This window comes from Mastomys coucha, unplaced genomic scaffold (genome assembly GCF_008632895.1).
Source record: "Mastomys coucha isolate ucsf_1 unplaced genomic scaffold, UCSF_Mcou_1 pScaffold21, whole genome shotgun sequence".
NCBI lineage: Eukaryota > Metazoa > Chordata > Mammalia > Rodentia > Muridae > Mastomys > Mastomys coucha.
In genome coordinates, this window is record NW_022196904.1 from 131,792,860 (window position 1) to 131,800,463 (window position 7,604).

At 46.4% G+C, this 7,604-nt stretch overlaps 1 long non-coding RNA gene across 3 annotated transcripts in view; it reads left to right on the plus strand.

The window, feature by feature from the left end:
• Positions 1–2,771, plus strand: part of LOC116100982 — a 32,974-nt gene extending 30,203 nt beyond the window's left edge. For all 3 annotated transcript variants that reach the window (XR_004122757.1, XR_004122755.1, XR_004122756.1), the window contains one exon: positions 2,632–2,771. This is a non-coding gene — a long non-coding RNA (uncharacterized LOC116100982). The remainder of the gene's footprint in view (positions 1–2,631) is intronic.
• The last annotated feature ends 4,833 nt before the right edge of the window (positions 2,772–7,604 follow it).

Consider the following 7,604-nt stretch of genomic DNA (forward strand, 5'->3'; position numbering starts at 1 on the left):
TTTTTTTTTTTTTTACACCACCAACATCCATGTAGTAATCCTCTTTTCTCCCCTGTATGTCATTGTGCGTAGTGTCTTTGCTGCACTTCACACTGTGTTTCTGTGCCCTGGGTATTCTTTCCTGTTACGCAGCACACTGCTCTCACTCCACATGCTACATTCCACACAGCATCTTTCACACCTTGTGTGCAATTCCCTGAGCTCTCCCCTACGTTCTGCACTCTTCCTCTCTTCTTGCTCTGTCTCACATGTCAAGCTTTGCTCTCCATCGTCTGTTCTCTGTACTATATCCTCTTCTCACTATGTTATTAATCCACTCTCACTCTTTCTCCCCACACCTAATCCCTCACATGCTCTACCACATGCCTTGTGCTCCAGGTTCTCCCTACTTCACTATTTGCCAGCTCCACACTCAGCTCCCCATCATCGATGCCTCATTTTACCTAGTGTTCTCTCCACACCTCATATTCCATTTACCATGGTTGTCCTTCCATTGCCTGTGTGCCTCCCTCCAAAGTTCATTCTGCATTCTGTTTTCCACAGCTCATGCTGCGTGTGTGTGTGTGACTGGCTCAGTATATACCAGTCACAGCCCCTGGCTTTTGTACTCCTTTACTTTATTCCATACTTTATTCCATTTTTATACCATACTTTATTCCCTTGCTTCAATCTGCTTACCCTACAATGCTTCTACAGTTCTCCTTTTACCCTGTTCTCTTCCCCATGTTTAATTTCCTCATGTTACACTTTGTTGCTCTCCTCTGTACATGGCTCCATAAACTCACGTGCATACATCATGCCCCACTGAGCAGTCCTTCTTCCTTTTACATTCTTTCTACTCCGTGCTACACCCTGCATTCTACATAGATTCATTGTACTTCCATTGTACAGAGTTTGCTCTTGTCACCCCCCATGCCACTCACCAGGTTCTCCCTACCATTCTCTATCCACCTCACTCCATATTGTGCCCCCAAATATATCTCTACTTATTTACTCTCTGTAGCTCATGACTGTTCACCGTGGTCCTTCCTCTATTCTTCTCAGCCTACCCTCCACACTTCTTTCTGTAGAGTCTCATGACATCCCTCACATGCCACTGGCCGACTTCTCTCTTGTCTGTTCTCCTCACTCTAGTTTGTTCACATGACTTTTCTATCCGACTTCTGTACACCATGCCCCATTCACCATGTCCTCTTTCCTTATACTCCACTGTTGTCACATGCCATAGCTATGTCTCCATATTCTAGCCTCTTTACCCCATAGTCTGATCCCAGTGTTCTTCCCTTGGTTGCCCAGTCCTCTCGCTTTTCTCATGCTCTGTACCTCATCCTGTACACTCTAATCACACACACCTCACACTCCACTCAGCGCATCCCCCCTTAGATTTCTCAGTTTATTCCATACTCTACATTTGATACTGTGTGCTCTACGCTGATTGCCTCATGCTCTAGTCAGTGTTTTCACCTGTCTGTTCACTTTCCCTGTCTCTATACACCTCCCTGTGCATTGTCTTTTCTGCATAACTCACACTCTGGTCACCACGTTCTCTACTCTTCCCATACAGCACACTAGTCACACATTGCAGAATTCTTTCCCAACATTCTAGTCTCTGTACCTAATGCTCGTTTCACAAAATGTACCCTATTCATCCACTTGCCTCTTTCAATGTTGGTCCCAAATGCCGTACCTCATTTTACATAGTCTACTCTTCATACCACAGGCTGTATTCACCATGTTATTCACCTCCTTGCTCACTCTTTATCCTATTCTGTACCTACTTTCTATGCCTCATTTTTCTTTGTATTTTATTCTCCATTCATCCTTTTCTCCTTTCTGTTTTCCACTGTATGTATTCTTCTCCCAGAGACTACAGTTTACTCTATACACTATCGTCCATGTGTTCTGTTGCATCAACCATGTTATCATCTCTGCCTTCCATCCTTGTCCATCCATGTGGTTCCCAAGCTCCCTTCTGCATACTCTGTACTGTATCCCTAATGCTTCATGTGTCATGTTCTCCTCCCACTTTTCATCTCGGTTGCTATACTTACATGCCATTATACACACTTACATCTATGCATCATGCACCACTAGCCACATTTTCTCTCTTCTCTCCAAACGATACACTTCGTTCAGGGTAATCTCATCTCTGCAGTTCAGCCTTTCTTAACCAGGTTTTTACATCTCCTGACCATTCTCTTTACTCTGTAGATGGTCTCCTGTGCCATAGGCCATCATATGTAGTCTATTCTTGCCAGCCATCATGTTCTCTCCACCCCCGTCTCCAATCTCTGACTCCATATTCTGCTCGCATACTTCTGTACACATTTTACTCTCTGTACATCAGGTTCTATTCGCTATCGCCTCTCCTTTATTCTGCCCACTCCATTCTTCATTCTACATAACCAAATCTCCAGGCCTCCCCACTATGATTAGTCAAGTTCCCCTCTCTCTTCTCCATTCTCACCAATATCTATCTATCCTTATTCTTTCTTTTACTTGCTTTATCCTCTGTACATCATGCCAAGAAAGGGAGTGGCAAGTTTAGGATTGGGACAGAATTTCTAACAACTTCTGAAATGGATTTGAACTTTCTACTGATACTCCATACCGTGTCTTTATTCAAATCAGCATTCCTAACACTAACAGCCAGAAGATCAAAATATTGGACAACTGTGAAAAATATTGAAGATGCCAGCCTGTGGTATCAAATGCTCAGCCAACATTTAATTCTTGACGTAAAAAATAAACATATCCATGTCATTAGCGTACAGATTTCTTTCATTGTTAATGAATGGTAAAATTATACGTACATCAAGGAATTGTTTTGAAATAAATTTATTTATGATTGATGATGAGTCAATGCTTTATTTACATTGCGTCTTATATTCCTATATGCTTGAGGTCATGCAAAGTTTTCTTGGGTGAAATAGAACGGAGAGTAGAAAATTACAGATTTCTGGCTTAACCCTTACTTTCTCAGGGTCTGGTCCTCGGGGACTTGGAGACTCTATGAGGCTGGTTACGTGTCACTTGTGATAATGGAGCAAAAGCTTCAGCCTCTGCCAGTCCCCGCGGCCGATCCTTGCTATGGAGCTCATTCTCTTGCCTCTTCCTGCTTACTGATCTTTGGCACCAAATAATGAATTTTAGCATTTGAGTTATGGGATGCGTCATCCCCTATGAATCTGTTCTTTTCTAGAATGACAGTTACCTGAGAAGCAATCTTGTTGTTCAAGTTTTCCTTTCTTATTTGTCCTATGAGCTCCCGCTGACATACTTTTGATACTGAGACCTGTAATAAGGGCATGCCAAAACCTAGGTAAGAAGCAGAAGTATGCCAAGTAGGCTGCAGATGATGAGCAGAGCATTAGAATAGAGTATTGCAGAAGGAGGCTGAAAGGGGCCAGAGGCCTAAGGAGAGGAGGCCTGGGGCATGGTGCACCACAGAGCTGGAATCAGGACAGGAGTCCATTCAGAGGGCACAAGCCACACAGCTGGGAAGGACCCATGGGACCACTTAGAAGTCCCTGAAGTTGAGCAGGCCTGTGACCTACAACCCCTCATACATGCTGACCCACCCTCATATGCTTGCACACTAATATCACACACTTGAACACAAAAACATTCACTGAAACACACAAGCACAAGAAGGATTCACACCGGAGTACACAAACATACCTCCCAGGCACACAGAGTCATAATGTCCACTCATATTTACACTCAAACATACACACAGACACATCATTAGCCAAACACAGGTCTACACACACACACACACACACACACACACACACACACACACACACACAGAGACTTCCATAGCCAGCCACATTCACCTGTCTCTTCCCTTCCCTTCTTGGTACTAAATGGCAGGTGATTACAATGTTGGGGAAACTGAAGGAGTGGGGGTTCTAGAGAGCTCAAGGACTTAGTTTTGTCTCAGAGCTGGATGTCAGGCGCCATCCTCCTGATACCCAGCATGACATGGATACACTAGGAGCACATAGGGACACTGTTGCACCATAACAGCCTTCTCTCATGTGAGACCTCCCAGGGACAGAAACACTGAAACCAGGCCAGGGCCATCGGGATCTAGTCTGTATCTAAGTAACAAATGATCCCAGGTCTTAAGGTCCCAACCCGGGTCCCGCAGGACCACTTTCTGCCTCACATACAGAGGTTTGGAGTACAGAGTCCTGTCCGTTGTGGTGTCTGTGCCACTGGGCCAGAAGTAGGACTATGTGAACAGAGCAGGAAGATAGTTCTCTAAGAATGTCCCACCGCCCACACATGCATGGTGGCAGGAGATGAAGCCAGCTGTGGCCACAGAGTTCTGGTTCAGAGCAAATATTGTCCTAAAGTGGTTCTGGAACGTGCCTTGTGCATTTGTGTTTTTGTGTGTGTGTTTTGGGAGCTGTTGCATTGACAGTGGCTGCCAGCCAGCCTCCACAGAGGAAAGTAGGGTAGCTAGACAGCCTCTTGGGGGCCCAGCACCTGCACCTCACATCTGTCTCTGCTTTATGTCTAGGGTTGTCCATCCGCCATGAGCTTGTACTGGTGAGGCAGTGCAGGTGCCCATAGGAAGAACTCTCCCACCAAAGGCTGGAATGGAGGACAGACTCAGCGGAGGGATTGAGTACTATTACTGGACCAGGTCCAACTGGAGAAACTGCTCTTACCAGTCTTAGAACTGGCCATCGAAGTCAGTCACCAGATACTTGTTCTAGAGCTTAGAGTCTTCTGCAGCACCTCAGGGGCAGCAGCCACCAGACCTGGTGATCCTAGTCATGGCCTTGAGTACTTGCCATTTCCCAGAGCAGGAAGAATTAGGCAAGTGGTGTGGGACCAGTTCTCCAGTCTCCATGATTTCTGCACAGCTGAAGGGCTCACTACCCCTCAGCCCCTCAGATGGACAGATGATGGTAAGTCACACTTTGTCCCCATGAGTGTGACTATCATCAGAAGCTTCATGGGCCTACCGAGTGTTCTCAGGAATGTTTTAGAAGCAAAGGTAGTAAGCTTCCCAAGGTTGGGATGGGTGGGAAAGGTAGGCTATGAAGGAAGGAACTCAGGGAATGACAGGGACCAGAGCAGCCACTGTCTATGGAAGTGGAGCCAGGACAGTCTTTGACCCTCTATGTGTGTTAGACACCTGGTATCATGAAGTCCACCCATATGCTGGTGTGGGGTGCCAACTCCACCCACTCTTGCTCCCCATAAGGGTACCTCAAGCAAACACTAGATACATTTAGATGGCATCTGTAGGTTGACTCCTGCCCTCTTAACAGGCTCTTCTCTGGGCATTAGATGTCCAGGGTCTCTTTCAAGGACACCTACTATCTCTTTTAAAGAGTTAGACTTGGCTCCCTATATATGTCTCCCCATGATGTAAGCCTGCTTGCTCTTCAGTGGCCAAGTGGGAACCTGAGGCTCTGGGAAAGTGAGGACCTTTGACCTGAGATGACTCCTGTTACTTTGTGCACATCTCCTTTGTGTTTTGGGTTTTTGCAGGGTGTGGGCTGGGGAGTGTAGTATATGCTCATTTATATGTATGTATGTGTGCATGCAGATGCATATGTGTGTACATGCATGTGGAGGCCAGAGGTTAACATCAGATGTCTTCCACTATTCTTTGCCTTTTTTTTTTTTTTTTTTTTTTTTTTGAGACAGGGATGTTAGAACTTGGAGCTTACCAATTAGCTAGACTGGCTGAACAGTAAACTCCTCTGTGCAACCTCCAACTCCCAGCTAGAGGTAATCCTGAATTCCCAGCCTAGCCATGTGCTCTCTAAGGCCCAGGTTGTTAAATCACTAGACTTTTGTCAAATCTTCTGAGTTGGAACTGTGAGGCAGAGTTGAGGGATAGGCCTAACAGGAAACCAACATGATTTTTCTGTGAAGCTGGTCCAGCAATGGCCCTTTCTACAGGTCTCTCTTGGTCTCCTCTTGTTCTTCTGGGGCCAGACAACCCTCTATATCCTGTTTAACCATACTGAATGTTGGGAGTGACCTGTGACGGGAAAGACAGAGCTTGGGACTCAGCTAAGAGATCCAGATACACCTGTGTATTTTAGGCATCATCTTGGAGAATGTGGGGGACCTGGAAAGAAATAAGTGGCCCCCAGAAGCCAGAAAGTGGCCCAGATGGGCACGGGCATGCAGGCAAGGGTAAGTGTCCCAGCTGTGAGGAGGAAGCCAGGATGATGTGGGTACCTGTGATCTCTGTGGGTCTGACACAGATGTTCATTACTGTAACCATTCCTCCTTTGAAGGCCTCCTGAGAACTTCAGGAACTACCCCCTATGGGACTGCAGAAATGCCTCTCCCTGCCCTTTTCAACCCCACAGCCACCTCTACGCCTTCCTCACCTGGTCATCTCAGGCCCTTGAGAAACCAAAACCTCCTCCTCAAACACCTTCCACTTGAGATCCCTGACCTACCCCAAATCTTGGAGCCATAGACTCCCAAACCTGACACTCTTGCCATCACAGCCATTTGGAGGCCTTTTGCATCTCTTTTTCCAGTGCAACAAAAGCCACCATGGGAGACATGCCCTGACACTGAGCCATCACCTCATAACCTGGGGAATACCCTTGAATGTGGGATCTTGAATGGGGGACATCTCTCCAAAGGTTTCATAGGAATATCAAACTGGAGCAGATATATACTGGAATGAGAGGACCTTCCTGCATGTTACACAGGCTGTCACATCTCCATGGCTTCCCATCCCATTCTCGTCTAATTCCAAAGCAGATCTACCGGACTTCAGAGAGACTGTGGGATGCCTGGCCTTTAATTACAACCAGAACAACTTGAAAACTCAAAGGAGTCACTGGCCTTCTCCTATATCACATCCCAAGCTGAGAATTCTCGAGGAGCTCACACTGCAGGGCCTAGGGCTTTCCTTTTCTTCTTTCAAGGAGGATGTGGAGACTGAATCCATTCTGCTGCCACCTGCTCTTTTCCTGAGACTCCTTCGCGGTAGGGCTCTCCTCCTGACTGGTGTTTTATAATAGGAGGGCAACCAGGACTGACCAGAGGGGTAGCTGTTAAAAGCACAGCTCAGGGACCCTAAAGCTTTGTCCTGTGTTCTCCTTGTGACATCCTCTAAGGTATGATGATTTCAACTCCTACCCCATAAAGAACAATTCACCAGGGGCTGGAGAGATGGTTCAGTGGTTAAGAGTGTTATTGTTCTTACAGAGGACCTAGGTTCAGTTCTGTGGCTCACAACCATTGGTAGTGGAGAGCCCTCCAAACTCTGCCTTGTGCCCCAAGTGTAAACACAGATACACATTGGTGTCCTATGTGCATCTATGTGAACCAGGTACACTAACGATCTGGCTGGAGACAGAATAAAAAGAGCAGTGGATTTGATAGCTTGTGGCTCCCAGACTAGATTCCCTGAAGCTGCTGTCTGTGAGACTGCCACAGAGATGCCACAATCTGGGTATTCCTGCCATCTTTGGAGGTGGGGGTCATGGTCTATGGAGAGCAGCTCAAAACCTCTAGGATTCCACTCACTCCTGTCCTCACTTTTCTGGTAGCTCTTTAATTTTGACTATCAACCTGATTGGATTGAGACACCTAGCACGTTAATG